Consider the following 19,205-nt stretch of genomic DNA (forward strand, 5'->3'; position numbering starts at 1 on the left):
ATTTTCTTACAGGTGTCCCCCACTTATCCACAGAGGATATGCTCCAGGACCCCAAGGGGATGACTGAAACCACAGATGGTATTGAATCCTATATACACTATGATTTTTCCTATGTATACATACCTATGATAAAGTTTAATTTATAAATTAGGCACAGTAAGAGAATATCCGGGGGCTTCCCTGCTGGCGCAGTGGTTGAGAATCTGCCTGCTAATGCAGGGAACATGGGTTCGAGCCCTGGTCTGGGAAGATCCCACATACCACGGAGCAACTAGGCCCGTGAGCCACAATTACTGAGCCTGTGCGTCTGGAGCCTGTGCTCCTCAACAAGAGAGGCCGCGACAGTGAGAGGTCCGCGCACCGCGATGAAGAGTGGCCCCCGCTCGCCGCAACTAGAGAAAGCCCTCGCACAGAAACGGAGACCCAACACAGCCAAAAATAAATAAATAAATAAAAGAGCCTTCCCTAAATTAAAAAAAAAAAAAGAGAGAATATCCGAATTGCCAGCATCGCTTCTCTTGCTCTTTGGGGTCCTCAGTCTGATAACTAAGACAGCTGCTAAGTGACTAACATGACCAACAGGGGAATATACTGGACAAAGAGACGGTTCTCACATCCTGGGCAGGACAGAGCAGGATGGCTTGAGATTTCATCACCCTACTCAGAACAGCATGCAATTTAAAAGTTATGAATTGTTTATTTCTAGAATTTAATATTTTTGGACCGTGGTTGACCATAGGCAACTGAACCCACAGAAAGCAAAACCATGGAGAAGGGGGAAACTACTGTTTTGGGGAACAGACAGTGTGTTCATTTCCTAAGGCTGCCGTAACAGAACACCACAAACTGGGTGGCTTCAAACAACAGAAACTTACTATCTCGCAGCTCTGGAGGCCAGAAGTCTGAAATCAAGGTGTCAGCAGAGCCATGATTCCTCTGAAACCTGGTGGGTGCCTGTAACCCTTGGTGCCCCTTGGCTTGTAACTGCAACACTTCGGTCTCTGCCTGTGTTGTCACATGGCTTTCTCCCCTTCGGTGTCTATGTTTCTGTGTCTCTTCTCCTCCTCTAAGGACACCATTTATAGAGGGTTAAGGGCCCAATCTACTCCATTAAGACTTCATCTTAAATAATTACCTCTGCAACAGCCTTATTTCCAAATAAGGTCACATTTTGAGATACTGGGAGTTATGATCTCACCGTATTTTGGGGGGAAATAGAATTCAACCCATAATAGATAATAATAAACCCATTATATAAAATATTTAAGTTTTATGATACCTATCTCTTAAAGAATAATATACATATCCCTTTGTCCAATTCCTTCTGGAAAAACTTTCCTCCCATAAAGGGCATTATTTTCCCTAAAGTTCTAATTCCAATTTAAAGCAAAATCACATTATGACTTTGCAGTCTGTTGCCACTTCTCTTCTAATACAAAAGCCTCTTGCTAGTTGATTTTCTTATAAATTGTGTAGAATCACTTGACCCTTTCTGAGCACTATCAATTCATTACAATCAGTGCTTTTTCTTTACGCTCATAACACAGCTGGAAAAATCATGTTCACTGGCCAGGTGAGCCTCTTAGGTATGAAGTCTCTTCGGTAATTGTCTTCCCTTTTCTACATCCCACTCAAACTGTGACCTCTTTGAGGTGTTACTTTCTTTAAGTAACAGTTATAATATGAATTATATGAGATGCTGTAATCAAAATGATGTAATAAGAAGTTCAAAAACATACTTTTCAAATATTATTTATAGTCATTTTTATAGTTATATTTTATATCTTTATTTCCATCTCCAGCTACCATCTTTTTTTTTTTTAAATTAATTAATTAATTTATTTATTTATGGCTGTGTTGGGTCTTCGTTTCTGTGCAAGGGCTTTCTCTAGTTGCGGCAAGTGGGGGCCACTCTTCATCGCGGTGTGCGGGCCTCTCACTATCGTGGCCTCTGTTGTTGCGGAGCACAGGCTCCAGACGCGCAGGCTCAGTAATTGTGGCTCACGGGCCTAGTCGCTCCGCGGCATGTGGGATCTTCCCAGACCAGTGCTCGAACCCGTGTCCCCTGCATTGGCAGGCAGATTCTCAACCACTGCGCCACCAGGGAAGCCCTCCAGCTACCATCTTATTTCTCCTTCCCTTTACAACGAAACTCCTTGGGGAGTTGTCTATACTCAGTGTCTGCAACTTCTCATGCCCTCCACTCTTTTGAACCCACTCTAGGTTTATCCCCATCAAATGACCTTATCCCATCTCATGGCATTAAATATCATCTGTATGCTAGTGATGCTCAACTACTTCATGAGCCTGAATCTTTCACCATATAGTCTAACATCTTCACTCAAATGTCCAAAGACATCTCAAATTTAACACATATGAAACTGAATTACTAAACTCACCACCACTCCTAGGTGTGGGACTGGGGAGGGGAATCTTTCCCTGCTTTAGTTAAATTTTCCCTACTTTAGTTCAATGAAAACTGTTACTCCAACACAATTAACCCAAAACCTTGGGGTCATTCTTGATGCCTGTATTTCTTACACACACCATATATATATGGTCACACTATCTTGTTGACTCCAACTGCAAAAAAAGCTTCGCTGTTTACCACTTCACCAGCATCATACCTGACATATATCAGTCATTGGGACAGCCTCTCAACTAGTCTCCCTACACTTTTCCTTGCCATACTGCAGTATATCTTAAAGACAACAAAGTGATCCTATTGAGACACAAGTCATGTCATCTTGCTGCTCAAAAAATTCCAGTGACTTTCCATGTCTTTTAGTGTAAAAGCCCAAATTCTTACAATGACCTATAAGGCCTTGTAAAATCAATTGCAAAGATAATAGACGCCTCATTGCCCCTCTAATCTCTTTTATTCACTCCATCTTGTTCTCTCCACAACAGTCATATTGACCTCCTTGTTATTCCTGGAGCACTTCAAAAACAACCCTACCTCAGGGTCTTTGCATTTTCTATTGCTTTTGCTTAGGATTCTACTTGTCAAGATATCAGCTATTTCCCAGATATAGTGGTCTGCTTTCTTCAGGTGCTTACTAAAATATCATGATCTCAGTTAATTTTACCCTGGCACCTTATCTAAAAGTTCACACACACTCCCCAACATTTCATACCCCCAATTCTGCTTTATTATACATCCTCTTAGCAATTATTACTGTGTGGCATGCTATATATTTTATTTATCTTACATATTTCTGTCTTTATCAGCTAAAATGAGGACAAGGAATGTTTTCTTTTTAGTTCATTACCATTTCCCAGCTCCAGAAATAATGTCTGGGACATAATAGTGTTAAAAAATTATTTTGAATGGTCTGTTTTATTCACCAACATATCCCCAGAATTTAGAATAGAGCCTGACACATAGTAGATGCCCAATAAATATTTTTGAATGAATAAATGAATATCCTAAAATACCCATTGCATTGTCTTGTACCTGGTAATAATTTGATAAATATTTCTTGAGTTATTAAAGGTTTTCAAAAATAAAATTTTGATTTTATTTAATTAAATAATTATTTCCTTAAAAAGTTGTCTGAATATTTTTTAAAAATTATTCTAGGTGGTTTTGCTCTCTATTATTTTGATTTGTCTCCAAAATTAGAATGATGGTATTTCTTTTTTCTAAGCAATCAATACCTTCAGAATTTAGCTATCAAGAAAATTATTACAAAGTGAAGTAAGTCAGAAAAGACAAATATCATATGATATCACTTATATGTGGAATCTAATTTAAAAAATGATACAAGTGAATTTATTTACACAACAGAAACCAACTCACAGATCTCAAAATCAAACTTATGGTCACCAAAGGGGAAACGTGGGGGAAGTGATAAACTGGGAGACTGGATTAACATATACATACTACTATATATAGAATAGATGACTAATAAGGACCTACTGTATAGCACAGGAACTCTACTCAATATTCTGTAATAACCTATATGGGAAGAGACTCTGAAAAGGAATGGATATATATATATATACATATGTATAACTGATTCACTTGGCTGTACACCTGAAACTAACACAACAATGTAAGTCAACTATACTCCAATAAAATATTTTTTAAAAAAAGGATTATAAAAGCTAGAAGCTGTATTAAAATCACTTAGACATAGCAATGTTGTTATGTGAAATTAAAAGAAAAAAGGCTTCTTTTGCTGAAAAAATCGGTGGTTCTAGGGCCATCATCTAAAATAAAATAAATGAGATTTCTACCAGAAGACTGTCTTGAAATAAATAATATCTTAAGTTCTTCAGCAACACTCACTTCACCATTTCTAGACTTTTATTCAGTATGGTGGTATTTCAGACACAAATTTATAGGAGCTGATTTAAAGACATACAATGGCAAAAACTAAGATTAAATTAATAAAATAAGTAATCATGTGTTTTCTTCCTTAACTAAAAATTCTATTTATACAGAGCAGTGAGTGCCTCAGGACATTCATATTCCATTTTATTGTATTTTTTATTATAGGAATCGTGAAAAGCGAAATAAGCATTGATTGGATTTGTCATACTGTATACAAAACATGAATGCACAATCATCACACTGCTGAAATGCCTATTCTGGAAACATACTGCTCTACACATTTACCAAAACAAATCCACTCACTCTACTAAAATAAGTTTATTTGCAGATGATATATAGATAAGATACACATAATCTATGATTAATAGATGCTACTGAATGTCTACCTTGAGAATTTAGTGCCATGACTGATTTTTATTTAATCCCAGTATTCTATTGATCTCATTTTACAAATCTTTTCCACAGGAAAGGAAGGGAAAAAAACAAAAGCGTTCTATAGTCTAGTCAGAGAGCTATCTCTTTTAGTGTGTTTTATATGCAAAACAGCAAACAGCCACGACCTAGAAAAGGGGAAAATGCATTCTAAAACCCAAAGTGAAGAATGTGCAAAAGAAGTCAGATGAGTTTCTCAAGGCACAGACATTTTTTCAATTACAAAGTTAATACCAGGTCATTGTTTAAAACCCAAAAAGAACAATACAGAATTATACATAGAAAAAATTAAAAATTTCCTTCTCAACCCCTGTCGCCATCCCCATCTCTGCCACTCAACTTCTTTCTCCAGAGCTAAGTACTATATACAGTTTCTGTATACCCTTCTAGAACCTTTTCTATATATTATATATAAATATATATATACCCTTCTAGAACCTTCTAGAACTTTTTCCATGTATTTATATATAACATCCTAGAATCTTCTAGAACTTTTTCTATATATATATTTTAACAGATGATTTTATGCTATCTTACATGAAAGCTACTCCCAAACAATACTTAAGCCAAATAAAGAAAATGTTTTGGCAGACTTCAGAAACCAAGTCAGTCAAATAATTAAGCAACTTGTATATTATATCCATCATTTTTCAAAAGAAAGGAGCAGTAAATTATGAGCAATGCTACCTGATGGGATTAAATTATCAAAAATAACTTTTTTTCCCTACATGAACAAAATTTATCAAAATCTACACACTGAAGAATTACATAGAATAAGTTAATGCCACAGGAATCCATTCTAAGTGCTCATTACTTCAATAATCACAGAGGACATGGCTTGGCAATGCACCTTAAAACACATCAGGAACTCCCATTGCCCTGACAGTATGAGGACATCAAGAGTCAAAAAGACCTACTTTTGTCACTTGCCAAGTGAAATATCCACATAATGTTCTTAGATACATGTATGATGGAATAAACAAAAGAATTTTAAGGTAATTTGTACAGATTTTCAAAATCAGATTGGTTTTACAGATTGATAATTTGACAAAAAGTAAGAGGATATAGGTGATCATCCACAATTGTTAATTTTATCCAACAATGATAGCCCCAGTCTTCTATCTCCTCTAATGTGTTATCTGCACCATTCATGCTATTCTTTTTTAATTTAAAAAAATGGCACTTTCTGGTAGAGGTGGGGCTTCTCATTTCAAGGTCACATGCAGAACCTCCTCTCACTAATTACGTTCTAACATCGGAGACGATGTGCAAATGAATTCTACTTTCTTTGGACAATACCCCGATCACCTTGTTTGGAGCCTACTTTTCAGGGTAACCACGAGAAAGTTTTCCTTGCACAATCAATGTTCAGTGCATCCTCGAATGGTCACTGAACCACGTACAAGCTGATGTGACTCCCACTGGGCTTCCTAGCATTGGCAAAGATGGTGCTTGACGCGGTAGCTCTTAGGCAGTCTCCCAGAGCTGACTGGGGACCTTTGGATCTCTTCATATATTCTTCCTCTATGATATAAAGTTCAGACTTTTGGCACTCAAAATATCCAGGTTAATTTATTTGAAAGCTATAGGTTCTGTCGTCCTTGTCACTAGTTTATTTTGAGACTCACAGTGAGCAATTACTCAGTAGTTTTGCAATGTCAACAGTGCCCCAAGGGCAGGGCATATAACAAAGCCTTGGCTGTTTCCTGAATAGTCATAGGAAGTTCAGGAGGAAAATAGAAGCTTGGGAAAGTAAAGATTGGAACAAAAATGTATGACGGCTAAGGCTGACTTCATAATATTTGCTAATCAACGAACAATGACTGCCATAACTTTCTTATAAATGTTGTGTGGCGTGGATACAGCCTTATTTTAAGGATGGCGATGATGGAATTTTGGCTCACTCTTATGTGTATCAGAAAAACAAAACAAACAAGCAAACAAACAAACAAAAAACCCAACAACCTTGTAGAGACTTCTTCGAACAAGAATTTAATTTTAAAAGAAAGATTTAATAAGACTACAGGAAATAGGAATTCTCCTCCAGTTTCTCCTCCTATTAGTATTCCACAAACCTTCCAGTGCTTTTATTTGTTCATCCATTAGATTTTGAGCTCCTGGTGAGTAACAGTACTCTTTTAGAGCCTGAAATAATTATCACAGATGCTTAGACAGGATTCAGAAGACAGGGGCTGCTATTAAAGGTACTGCCTCATTAATTGATTAACCCAGGTCATAGAACAACTATAACAACAAACACTAAGCTCTGAATGAGCTCCTGTGTTTGCTTACTTATTGCACAAACTTCCTTTGGACTTCTTTGTAATTCAAATTTAAGCCAGGATCCTAAAGAAAAAGAACAGCTCTAAAGTCTTAGAAGACTACCTATGCTTTTAAATAAAAACTTTCTCATTTTCCATTGGACAAATAGTCACATTAAGTAATAAAAGCACAGCAGTAATAAATGACAGTGGTTCACTCCTTCACTGGATATTTCCTTTGGTATTTAAATCTTTCCTATTTTTAAACAAACAAGCAAAACAAATTTTAAAAATCTCATTGACCTCCTTTCTCCTGAAGCTAGAGTCCTTTCTTCATCCTCTTTTTCACAAACTTTCCAAAATGCTGTCTATATTACAATATTTCTATTTCCTCACCACCCTTATTATCTCACCCAAACAGTTCTTTGTAAGACCTTCAGAACACAGCTGACATCTTCAGAGCTCATATTTTTTGGTTTCTTAGTATTTATTTATACTGTGAACCGTTCCCTTCTTTTCAAAATTCTCTTTTCAAAATATTCTTTTCTTGGCCTCCTTGCCACACTTTTTCTTTCAGTATCTCTGGCTACTAAAAGCCTTCTTTGCAATATTATCCTGCAGAACTAAGCACTGAAGAATCTGATATCTTAGATTGTTTCATACATACCCATGGCTTCAATTACCTTCTACAGGTCAATGAGTCTGCCTCTGTGTAGACCTACATTTTTAGCTTCGAATCAGTACATGCAACTCTCTACCTGATATCTCCACGTGGCTGTCTAAGGCTTTTCCTAACTCAAATTTGTTCACTTTTGGCCTCCACTGCTAATACTCAACTGTGTACTGCCCACTTCTCTCTCCAGGATTACGGCATTGCATTCCTAACTGGTTTCCACATTCACTGTTGCCCTCTCCAAGCCCAGCCTCCAAATTGCAGGTTGAATAATCTTTCCAAAAAAGCAAATCTGATCACATCAGTCATTCCACCTCTTCTCCACCCTACAACACATTAAAAACCCTTCCTGAGGTCTCAGTGCTGTTAACAAAAAGACCAAACATTTACAGGGCATGGTTACCTCTCCAGGCTCATCTCAATTCATTCCCTTTCTGAATAGCTACACTCTAGCCAATCATATTCTTTCAGTTCCTTGAATCCTCCCCCTTTCCTTCCACCCCCAGGTATTTGAGCAGGATGCAACCTCTGTCAGCAATCTTCTTTCCTATTACCCCCGTAGCAGACTCTGATTTCTTCGTATGCTACTTCCTCACGGAAGCATTTCCTGACCTCTGCTATGTAACAAATTATGATAAACATAGAGGCTTAAAATAACCCAAACTTATTATCTCACTGTTCCCATGGGTCAGGAGTCTGGGTTCAGGTTAGCTGAGTCCTTTTTATAGAGTTTCTCTAGACTGAAATTAAAGTGTTGATATGTACAGCCTCACCTAAGGCTCAAGATCCTATTCCAAGATCATTCATGTTATTGGCAGAATTAATTTCCTTGTTGTTATAAGGCTGAGGTGCTCATTTTCTTGCTGGCTATCATCAGTAAGTGAATGGGTAAACATATCATGGTATATCTATACAGCTGAATACAATTCAGCAATAAAAGCAGTGAGCTATTAGTACACACAATAATATGAGTGAAACTCAAGCTATCTATTCTGAGAGAAAAAAAGCCAGACTAATAAAGAATACATACTATATGATTTTATTTATATAAACACCTAGAAAATGTAGTCTATCATGACAGAAAGTAGATTGGTTGTTGTTTGGGGATGGAGCTGGTGGAAATGGGAAGGAGAGTTACAGATGGGCAAGAGGAAACGTTTGGGAGTAATGATGGGTTCATGATGAAATTGTAAGCTTTAAATATGTGCTGTTTATTATGTGTCAAGTATTCCTCAATAAGGCTATAAAAAAGAATCATCATCATCATCACCACCACCATAGGATGTCTTTTATGCCTTAAATCACTTTGCTTTCTCTCATTTGATCTTGGTCAGGAACCTAGGTCTTCTTTGAGTATCTTTTGAGACATGGTCTTGGGGGTACTCAAGGCTACCAGATGACCAACCATTATATGAATTCCCAATTAGAACGCTGGCAAGTATGGAAGAAAGGAAGAACATGCTTTTAAACATGTCCGGCAAATTTTCATCCTTACCAAAGAGACCTTTTCATACCTCTAAGTCAAGAGGCACCTTGTGTTAAAATAGAGAGTATGCTATAAAGCTTTGCTGAAGGTAGCAGTGAAATCAAACTCAATTTCTAAAATTTATTTTATAGTGACCAATAAATCAATTCAAACTAAGCTAAGAGCTTTCTAAGTATATACCCAATAAATTAATTTTAATTGATATAAAAGTTATGTGTTTTCTGAAACCACTGAGAAGAGCAGAACTAGAAATGTTAAAATATTACCACAATACTGAACTTGAACTTAAGTTTATTTAGCTCAAGTGGTCCAGGTTCCTGCCCCTGACCGTGCTCCCCTTGTTACAGGTAAAATAATGCCCATGGTTTGTGGACATATCAGTGGAGCTCCAACAGGATGATATCTTGGTAGAGAAAAATTAGTATAATTCCCCAAGGTGCATAGAATAATTCCCTAATAACTACAACTGATTAAATTCTAGTTAGAGCCATACTGGGCTTCCAATAACCACAATTAGTAGAGTGCAGTTTCACCTCCCAAATCTGAAGAAAAATACCTGTATTGAAGAAAACTCTAGTTACTGTCAACTACATAAATGAAAGTACTTGAATACCGCAGCATGTACACAATTAGCTAATAAACTTCAACTCAATAATTATCTGAAATTAGGAAAGCATAAAAGAAAGGAACGTGCTGCTTACCAACTCTACGTTTTCCCCTAAAAGCACTGCTCTCCAGTGGTGACAGTCACAACATGTTTGGGAAAATGTTATTGGACCTTGTGGAGTTAAAGATGTGTGTGGCTTTCAGCTAGAAGGAGAGCTTTAGAGCAGAGTCATAAGAATATAGTGGTAATTGTGTTCAACACCAGGGAAAAGACGTAAAACAGCGAGATGCGGAGAATAATACGTTTTAATGGAAAGAAACATACAACAAACTTCACAATGGTGCGCTTTTAATGTGCTCAAGATAGCTGTTAATTTTGAAAAGGTAAGTAGACTGTTTATAGCATATTCAGAAGTAGAAGGTAAATGTTAAGAAGGGCTATTTGGGGATAATAGAAAGTATGATACTAAATCTTAAAGTAGTAGCTGCTTAAAATCTTGCCATTTTCCAAATTTAGTCTATGACCTAAAAAACTTTAACAGCCCGAAGCCTGTGAACATCCTTAAGCAGATCGAAGAATCAGCCACGCATTTGGAATTTATAATCAGGATAATGAATTCTGCACAAATTAAAGATATCAAAAGGTGGAAACAAAGAATTATTAAAATATGGAATGAATGGAATCATTAAAGTTATAGAAGTTTAGAGCTAGGAAGACCTTTACAGGTAATATCACACAATTCCCTTTTCATACAAATAGAGAAAACGTGGCTCAAGAGATTACATGCCATGCTCAAAAGCACATAGCAGAAAACCTTTACAATCATGACTTTCTACAAGTGATTTAAATGCCTGGAACTCAGGAGATCATTAATAAATATTTGCTGACTGAATATATACAAAAGTGCTTTAGCCTCGTATTAAATATTTAATTATGCATAGCCAAATAGTTAGCAAGTAATGCCAGTCTGCATATTAAGATTTTTTGAATACATAGTACTCTTTAATTATTAATTTCATAACACGGTATTTGTAACCATTATGGCCAAGATTAGGGTCTCTGACTCTGAGAGCAGCCACCTACCAGCTCTAAGATCACCAAGCGTTATACGCCCTGAGGATAAGGTGTTCTTTGGATTCAAACTCCACTGTAGTCTCCTTATGAAGTGTGCTGGGCCATGCCCAAGTCCTGAGCATCCCTCATCCCTCTGGCCTGTCCTGTGCTCTCTATTGTCGGTCTTCATCTTGATTTCCACCAGTGAAATGCAAGAAGCCAAGAGCAGTATTCACAAAACAGGGACTACAGTCGGACAATGAAAATATAAGGAGGAAAAAGTGGAAAGGCTTCCGAGCGCACAGGATTGATAACTATTTGTGAGTAAATTGATGTCTGGTTTTTCTAAAAAGGGGTAGAGCCAGAAAAACACTGATATTCTACCTTAAAGTTCTTAATGCACAGTTGATACGGCCTAGAAAACATGGTGTGTTAGTTTGCTAGGCTTGTTGTAGCAAAGTACCATAAGCTGGGTGACTTAAAAACAGAAATTTGTCTCACAGTTCTGGAGGCTGGAACTCTAAATTCAAGGTGTTGGTTTCTTCTAAGATTTGTGAGGGAAAGATCTGTTTCAGGCCTCTCTCTTCGGCTTTAGATGACCATTTTCTCCTTTCGTCTCATCCCGTCATCTTCCCTCTCTATGTATCTGTGTCTGTGACCAAATTTCCTCTTTTTATTTAAGGACACCAGTCATTTGCATTAGGGCCCACACTAATAACCTCATTTTAATTTAATTACATCTGCAAAGACCCTGTCTCAAAATAAGGTCACATCTGAGGTACTGGGCATTTGGACTCCAACATACCATTTTAGGGGACATGATTCAACCCATAATACATGGGTTACATAAAAAGAAAGATTTAGCTTTTACATTTTTCACTTGAAAGGTACAAATGAAATTGTCAAGTGGCCATAACATTATTACTTTTGGAGCTAGATGTTACATTGAGTTAGCAGTTTGCCTCATGAAAACTTGCTCACCTCTAACTTGCCATTGACTTTGGCAAGAAAGTCTTGTGTTAATTTTCTGCTTGTTTCACAAGATCTTGGATTTACATAAAGCCTACCCTATTGTTAACATTTTCATTTATGCGTAAATGACACTTATTTTTTGTAATGGTGAGAATCTTGCTCAGCAAAAAAAAAAAAAGTGATTTCCAACATTTTAAAGACTGACTAGAAATTGGAGAAAATTAAATAAATGTAGCACATTTATTTGCTAAAATATTTATGAAGAATTATAAACAAGGTACCACAGTGACTAAGAGATGCCTTTGGAGTCAGTCTGATGGATCCAGATTTAAAGTCTGTCATTTGCTAATATATGACCTTGTACAATTATCCTACCTCACTAGGCTTCAGTTTACTGCTCAGTACATTTATATTATTATGTATTATTATGATAATACTAACCTTATATGCATACTGTGAGAATTAAATTGGAAAATGTGTATAAAATGCTCATAATAAATACCTAGCTCATAATAAGCCATCTGTCTGATAGCTCTTGTTATTAAGTAAAGGATGGGAGTTGGAAAATTAAATTACTATGTAAATATGAGCCCAATATTATGATATTAATAAAGAACTATAACATTCAAAACTTGTGATGTACTCAAAAAGAAAACAACAATTTGGAACTTTCATTTCACATTTCCTTCTGAATTAGAATAATTTGTTCAAGAAACACATACATTCTTTTTACCTAGATTATCAATTTGAAGCCAGTCACTTGTATTCACTCTTGAAGTAAAACTTCTCAACCTGTATTCTCTTATTTTTATTGGTAATTTTCTATCACAAAAATAGTAATTATAAAATTATATGTTCAAAAAAAAAAAAGCAACGAAGAGTAGCCCACACTCACCGCAACTAGAGAAAGGAAGCATGCGGCAATGAAGACCCAACACAGACAAAAAAAGGAAAAAATCATATGTTTCTAGAAATTGATATTAGAGATAATTTTGTTCAGCCCTTTCAATTTGCTGATGAGAACACTGATATCCAGAAAGGTTAAGGGGCTTTCTTAATATTACATATTTAGTTCATAATGAACCAAGGCTTTTTGATTCCAGTCCAATAGTCATTGAAGGCAGTAACCCTTGAAAATAATACTAACATGTATTATATTGAACCACATAGTGTTGAACTTCCAATTTTTTTTTACTTAATTCTACCAAGAAAGAATATTTCACTGAATTTACCAATTGACAATTAAGTACAGCTCTAGCACCTGATACCGTTTAATGTGTCCCCATATGGCAAGAGTTTATAAATCCCTACCTTTTGGGTACATAAGCAGGTATAACTAATCCTATCCAATTTAAATCCAAAATAAAACCATACTAACCTTGATTTATTTAAAAAGTAAAGACACTTCTAAACTGACAGTATAACGAAATGAAATTAAATTGGTGGTGCAGCCATTGGCTAAATTCACCTGATGGATCAACATGAAAAACTCACTTAAAGATAAGAGACACTGGTTTTTAAGGTAATCGGATCTGTGCACATTAACTCCTCTTGGAGACAGAAACCCCACAATGCTTTGCATTATTTGTTTGCTTCTTCACTGATCAAGAGATTAAAAGAAACTGATGTAATTTCTATTGACAAGATTTCTAATCACTCTCACATCTCTGCTTTCCCAAGGGTTTCGAGAATAATAGCTAGAAGAACTAGATGAAAATTTAAGTAGTGGTGCCAATTTGGGGGAGAATTTGTCTGTCTTCTTTGGGGAGAAGGGAGTAGGAGAGAATAGTCTGGTTCTTGTCAAAGACATGCTCCTAAGGATGGGTAAATTGTTGGCATTCCAGGTACTTTTCCCAGGGCTAGAGGAATTGCAGAGGGCACATTTTAACAGAGGGAGAGGTCAGTGGACACTAATAGTAGGAGGAGCAGGAGAGAGCCAGAGACAAGACCTCAATGGAGAGACCATGTAAGTATGTGCCAAAGACCCACTGGGGTCATGTCACAACATTAATTATGGGCCTACAATTGTGGACTGGATACACAGGCAAACCTGTTAGGGGAAACAAACAAACACAGTCTCTATGTTGGACTGAGGAAACTTGTATTTGTAACATCACCAACCTATATTGTTTTGTTTTTTTTCTTGTGTTTAGAGTTTGCAATTGGCCACATTTTATTTATAGATGTGTTCACAGCATGTGGGTAGACTCAGCCTAGCTTACAAAGCAATAGAAATAGAAGCTGGTTCTAGTTGTATGCATTTCATCTTTAAAAGTAAATATAGCCAGATGCATATTGGTCTTTAAATTTAAGATCTTCCTAAATAACCTTCTCATTACTTTGGTCTGGTTGCCTGGAAGGCCTGCTGGAACTGTCCTTCTGAGGCACTATTCCATGTTTCTTAGATCTATTTTTGTCTCATTTTGGTTTATTTCCTTATTTTGTTGGAGAAACTCTTCCAATAGCTACCCATGAGAAAGGATCTTAAAATTTATTTCTTTAAATTTATACCTGACTGATAATTTAGTTGATTTTAGAATTTTAGGTTGCAATTCATTTTCTTTCAAAATTTTGATTCCTTTGCCCCATTATATTCTAGCTTCTAGTGTTGCTGCTGAAAAGTCTATTATCATTTTGATTCTTTATCCTTTCTGTGGGGAATATTTTTATTTTCTTTCAAAGCTTTTAATATTTTTTTAATTCCCATTATCTGAAATGTCACCATAACATGAGTTGGTGTGGGTCTTTTCTCACTTATGATGCTGGGTTCATTCAAGTTGGAAACTCATGCCTTTCAAATAAGAAATAATGATATTATTATCATCATCATCATTATTAAATTTTCCTTATTCTCTTTTATTTTGGAACTCCTATTATTTGAGAGTTGAATATCTCATATTGATCCATATCGTATTGATCAAATTTTCATTTATTTGGACTTTTCTATTTTCAATGTTTTTAGTTTTACTTTTTTGAAATATATCTTCAATATTATATTCCAAAATTATATTCAATTTGTTTACATGAGGAATCATTTTTATTTTTCAAAAGTTCTTTTTTACTGTTATTTGCTAATTTGTAATAGTCTTCTATCGTTCCACAGATATAATAATTTCTTTTGTCTCCAAGGAAACTGATCAGAGTTCTGATGTTTCCTTATATTCCCAGCATTACCTCTGTTTCCTTCAAATTCCTTTTCCTCTCTATGCTTGTTTTCATCTCTGTCTCTCAAGGAGGGACTTTCCTAAAATTAATAAAACACTAATTCAGAATCTCTTGTGCTTTGGCAAAACTTTGCAATTGGTAGACTTCAGCACAGAGGGACTGTGTAGAAATCTGACCATTTCATCCGGGGAATTTTCCAAATGCCAGTAGCATTCGATCTTTTTTTTCCTTTGAGAGTATTTGTTTTCTCCAGAGAAGAATCTTCCAGTCCTCTGGCTGGAATATGTGCCTAGTTCACAGTATTCTTGAAACTGAAGAGTCCAAGGTTGCTGAAGAGTTTCATTTCAGTTTGTAGAATTTCAATTAATTCTCCTCTTTCCAGGATAGTGTCTCTTCCTTCCCTTCAGTGTCCCAGGTGTCCCCTCATGCTGAGCCCCTCTAGTTCGATTTTTCTGCAGAATCCCAAATACCCTGCTGGGGTGGGGGAAGAATCACCTGGCTTTACAGCATGGGACCCGCACGGAGCTCCAAGCAAACTGCCCAACAAGGTCCCTGTGTTCTGCCGCCTGCCTGGCTCTACCTTCAGCCAAGTGTGATGACACATCCTGAGCCTCTTCCTGAGTCTGCAATGGAGATTGGCTTGCTTCTCTCTGTTAACTCCTTGCACAGTGTTTTCCTTCACTACCTACATGGGTTTAACACATCTGATAAGGTTTTATATAGGATGTGGGCCTTTAGCAAGACAGGAGCCTAAGTTCAACACTTAAAATAATGGAATGAGGAGAAAAAGAGCATTGCCTGCAGGGAAATATCTTGACTAGAGTCACGGAGCTGAAATGAACTGGGGTTATATGTATGCGTTGGGTGTGTAGGGGGCAGATGCAATGGGAAACCCAAAATGATGAAAAAAGAAGAGATCCTTTGAGGAACAGGGATGCAATGGGAGCCAGTTAATGGGGGCCTTGAAGGCTGAGCTGCAAGATTTGAAATAAGTACAAAAGGCAGGAAGGAGCCATTGTCAACTGATTTGGAGTGAATGTTTCATGTGATTGGACAGGGAGGCTAGAGGGAGGTGCCTTTTCTATAAACCATTTGAGAGCCAAAGTACAACTGGGAAATCCCAAATGAACTGGATATGAAAGGTGAAAGAATGCTATTGGGGGACGCTCTCAGGAACCCCAGTTCTAATTGCTACAGTGTAGGCATCACCCTGTTATTGTAAGGTCTCTTTAAAATGAAGAGTAAGATTAAAGGATCCAAGGTTTGGCTTTATGATTCTGGAATATTTGCATGAAAAGTAAAGTGTTATTCAGTTATTCAAATATATCTGGGAACAAGCATCTAGGGAAGATCTGAAAGATGAACAAAAGATTACACACTTATGATAATAGTAGATTTATAAATATTTAAGCCAAAGTCCACGAGAAGAGAGAATACTTCATAGCTTTAGAAGAGAAATCTTTATAACCTAAAGGTCATCTTTCCATATGCAAAAAGAGTTCCTAAATGCATCCCATGTGCCTGGCATAGAAGTGATGCTGAAATGACTTTATTAGAAAAGTAGGTTTGGATGGCAAAGTTAATTCTTAAAATGCTACCTGATGTAAGAGGATTGATTGCTAGTACAGTTTTAGACATGTAGTTATTATTATAATGCTTATTTGATTATGAATAAAATGAACTTGAGAATAATTATAGACTTATACTGGTTTTACAACAACAAAACAGATTTGAGGTTAGGCATATTCAAGTACAAAAAAGGGTGAACAACTATAGAGAAGATTTTCTCTTTGGTTTTGTGCATTTGGAGACATTCAGGCAAAAGTCCTATTTCAGGTATAAACTTATGCTTCTTAAAATACATTTTTGCTCTGGTCAAACAGAAGCTTTTCTCCTGAAATTACAATGGCCATTTAGACAGACACAGTGTAATCACTAAGTTAGCATTTGGTAGGAATATTCAGAACAACGCCATCCCCAGGGCAAATAACCGTCAGTTATTTATGGAGCTAAGTTCAGGTGCTCAATTTTTTTCTCATCTGAAGGCAGCCACCTCAGCAATTCAGTGTCCCTTGCCACCACAGCAGGACCTTGATTAGTTTGATACTGAAAAAGAAAATGCCACCTACGGAATAATCAGTTCTATTTCTTTATTGGTGGCAAGAGGTTATCTGCTCCTCGCCTGGCTTCATGTGGAGAAGAAAGCCATCTCACGGTCTGTTCTTCCTGCTGGACCCACGTCACGCTCTTCCCCCACCTCCAGAAAGAACCAGTGGACTACAGCATCTGCTGCCTCCAGGGGGTCCTCACTGACCTCAGCTGCAGAGCCACTCGGAGTTTTATAGATGGGAGGGACCTGGGAGCAAGCTACGGGGAAGGCCAGTTCTGGGCAGACGTGTTCGGTAGAGAAGTCAGGTATCAACATCCCCCCCAACTTCTTCGCCCACCAAACCTTCCTTCGTTAAATTAAAGATGTATCGGGTCACTTTTTACATCAACTTCAAAACCTTTTTTCCTGGGATTAATCCTTAAAAAAATAATCAATATAATCATTTCAGTTTTTAAAGCTTGTCATGATTGTAATTTTTTTAGATTAAAATTCAAAATTATTATTTTGGGCTAAAAGAGCCGCACAATCCAACCACTAAACCCCCGGGGCAGCCTCATCCCCCATCACTCCCCACGCTGGTCAGTCTGCTCTGGCCAGACCCCCGAGCTCCTGCCCACCCCGTTTCCACCTGGCTAATTCTGACTCACCTTTATATGCCAGCCTATGCCACTTCCCAGGGAGGATGCTTTTACTGCCAAGTTCGATTCAATTCTGTTAATATGCCCTCTATACCCTCTGTATTTTTCCTCCATGGCATTTAACAAAATTGTTGTGATACAGTGATTTGATATATAATTCTTTGTTTACTGTTTCTCTCTCCTACCTCATGTGAGCCCCATAAGAGCAGGAACAATATCTTCTCTGCCACACTGTACCCCCAAATCTCAGCACGGTGCTTCATACATAATCAAAGTGCACTAAGTATTTGGTGAATGTAGAATGGCACCAAATCTTTACATAGCCTAGTAGGTCCCCCCAAATAGAAATACTGTTAACATCCACACATCCTCTCCAAAGTAAGTACTGAGCTCCCTAGACCTTATTTCTAATGGCTATTATTCTCTGTCATTACAGGAGAGTGGAAAATTTAGACCAGACATTATTTAAATGGCATTCATATTCTTCTTCTAACTTGCAGAATATATATGAGAAATTAAAGCAGTGTTATTTTGTAATCTTTTCACTGAGAATTTGAGCTGATGCTTTTTGTGTTGTTTAATTGTTCTTTTGGCCAAAAAAATCCAGATGTGAGAACGTCCACATTTTTGGTAGATTTTTCTACTCAATGTATAATTATGAAGTTTGTCAGGTCAACTCAGCCAACTCTGTTTTCAACCAGAATAACAGAAACTAATTCTAACTATATTCTGGTTGTTTATAACCACCTAACAAACCACCTAAAGCTTAGTGGCTTAAAACAACAAGTATTCATTTTGATAAAAAATATGTCTGTGGACCACTCATCTCTGATCTTCAAAGCATAAGCTGGAAGTGGCCTGACCAGGGTTGGAGTTTCCACCCCTGTGATGTCTCATCTGCATGGAGGCAGTCGTTCTGGCTGCCATCTGGGAACTCTGCTGGGGCTCTCAGCCAGGGGTCTTCACTCCTCTCCTGTGGGCCTCTCCGTAGGACTGCTTGGGCTTCTTCAAATAGGGTGGCTCAATCTCAGATGTGAATGTAAGAGGCAGTGGAAGCTGCCAGTCTCTTACAGCATCGGCCTGGAAAGTGGCACAGTGTTACTTCTGCTGGATTCCATTGGTCGGTGATAAAGACTGAATGTTTGTGTCTCCCAAAACTCATGTTGAAATCTGATCCCCCATGTGATGGTATTTGAAGGTGGGGCCGTTTGGAGATGATTAGGTCATAAGGGCAGAGTTCTCACCCATGAGATTAATGCCCTTATAAAAGAGACTCCAGAGAGCTCCCTCACTCCTGCCATGTGAGCACACAGAGAAAAAATGGCAGTCTATGAACCAGGATGTGGCCTTTACCAAACACCCAATCTGCTGTCACCTTGGTCTTGAACTCTGCAGCCTCCAGAACTGTGAGAAATAAATCTCTGTTGTTTATGACCTATAAAATTTTTGTTATAGCAGCCCAAATGGAC

At 37.3% G+C, this 19,205-nt stretch overlaps 1 long non-coding RNA gene and 1 pseudogene across 2 annotated transcripts in view; both read left to right on the forward strand.

The window, feature by feature from the left end:
- Window positions 1-19,205, forward strand: part of LOC309657937 — a 1,158,638-nt gene that overhangs the window by 526,390 nt on the left and 613,043 nt on the right. The window lies entirely within an intron of this gene.
- LOC309658006 (RNA-binding protein 4B pseudogene) overlaps window positions 1-19,205 on the forward strand; it is a 44,691-nt pseudogene continuing 25,486 nt past the window's right edge. Inside the window, exon 1 of the transcript in view lies at window positions 1-19,205. This exon is cut by the window's right edge and continues 25,486 nt beyond it. The product of the transcript in view is annotated as an RNA-binding protein 4B pseudogene (transcript).

The sequence above is a fragment of the Balaenoptera physalus genome (assembly GCF_965194825.1).
Source record: "Balaenoptera physalus genome assembly, chromosome: 3".
Lineage (NCBI taxonomy): Eukaryota > Metazoa > Chordata > Mammalia > Artiodactyla > Balaenopteridae > Balaenoptera > Balaenoptera physalus.